Source organism: Lygodium microphyllum, chromosome 11 (assembly GCF_053477565.2).
Source record: "Lygodium microphyllum isolate KBCC chromosome 11, Lygodium_microphyllum_v1.1.10, whole genome shotgun sequence".
Classification (NCBI taxonomy): Eukaryota; Viridiplantae; Streptophyta; class Polypodiopsida; order Schizaeales; family Lygodiaceae; genus Lygodium; species Lygodium microphyllum.
Genome location: NC_141145.1, coordinates 81422708 through 81424371, shown reverse-complemented (window position 1 = coordinate 81424371; position 1664 = coordinate 81422708). Strand labels below are relative to the sequence as shown.

General features: G+C 45.2%; 1 pseudogene; it reads right to left on the bottom strand.

The window, feature by feature from the left end:
* Nucleotides 1-514: 514 nt before the first annotated feature.
* Nucleotides 515-1157, bottom strand: LOC148029018 (phospho-2-dehydro-3-deoxyheptonate aldolase 1, chloroplastic-like; annotated as a pseudogene).
* Nucleotides 1158-1664: the final 507 nt, after the last annotated feature.

The window sequence follows — 1664 nt, the reverse complement described above, 5'->3', positions numbered from 1 at the left end:
TTTCTCTCTCCTCTACTCTCTTCTTCTCTCTCTTCTACAGTCTACTTCCTTCTCTCTCTCTCTTTTAGTTAGATTAGATAGGTCTCCTTCATTATAGTTAGTATCAGAGCTTAGTTTTTAGATCCTTCCTTTCTCTCTCCTTTCCCTCAAATCTAGTCTCATTTCCCAACAATAAACCCTACTTTTCAGGTACACAGGCAGAGATGGCAGCTTTTTTGGAAGACACACAGGCGCTATGGTAGGAGATTTGGCCAAATCTGGAGGCAAGGAGACAAAATGGCAGCTTGTTTTCAACTTTGAGGTACAGCAAGGACAAGAGCTGTATGAAGCAGTGATGGAGTACCATGTGGTGCTGGCAGCCAAGCTACACTGTTTGTAGTAGGTTGTTTTACTTCTTTCCCATGAACTGCCTCTTTTCAGCATGATGAGGGAGCATGTGGTTCTAGAGTCGCATCACATGAACTTGAGGGAGTGTCTGGTTTTGGAGTTCCAACACATGAACTCCCAGAACTTGTCACAGATCTAGTTGCCTTGTCCTTTCGCCTACCCACAGCATTGAGCAGAACAATCGTACCAAAGGCCTGATGTTGAATCAAGTCGAGTTAGGGCTTGCTCATAAGGGAGAAGCAGACACTCATGTGAAGTCCAGAACTCTATTGTGGTCATAATTGGATGATCAATGGTGAGCCCACATGCTCACATGAAGCCCAATGCTTCATCAACACGATGGGCAAGCTCCAAGTATCTACTTCCCTGCTCACTGCTACTTGTGAAATCCAGGTTCCATTGTGTAACCCTTTGCATGGCTGCATAACCTCATGTTGCAAATGCCTTAAGTAGATTGAGAGTGGCCGCAACTTGGCTATATGCTCTCACCATTCTATCAGGGTCAAGCACTCTAGCAGTATCTGTGAAAGCAACTCCATTCACATTATCTCCTCTGTAGCTGGGTAAAGAGACCCCATTTTTCACCTCCATGTTATCAGATTTAGGCTTGGCAAATTGCCCAGCCATGTGTCCAACCTTAACAACCGGCATTTGCCCACCAAACATGAGGACGACACCCATCTAAAGAAGCACTTGAAATGTATCCCTAATGTTGTTGGCATTGAACTCCTTGAAGCTTTCAGCACAATCTCCTCCCTACACAAGAGAAATTCATGTCCAAGTGTGGCATCCTCGAGGCGCTCTTCAAGAGAGTGCACCTCTCCTACACATGGCACCGATCTAGTTGCTGCATTCGCCTTCTTGGACATGAAGGATTCCTGGATGTGAAGGATCTCTCCCTCTCTCTCTCTCTCTATGTCTGTGTTCTCCCCTTCGCATGAAGATCTTGGCAAACTCTGCAAGTTGCACATCAAAGGGCATGTCAACAAAAGGTCGCTGAGCCTGTTCTTTTGGATGAAAACCCCCTCTAGCAGCTTTGATGCCTCAGTCTCTACAACCCCCTTAAACACAATTAGGACACACACACCATTACTATCCATGGCTTCCTAGCAACAGTCTTTGGTAGTAAAGCAAATTCAAAGGTAGTGGAAGGAAGAAAGAATACGAGCACAGTTCACATGATCCAAAGGAATTTGGTTTACATCGTTGGAATACTTGCAAATCCTGCTCAGCAGCGTTTGGGTGTTTTTCTACCCTCTCCTTTGGATTTGCATTCT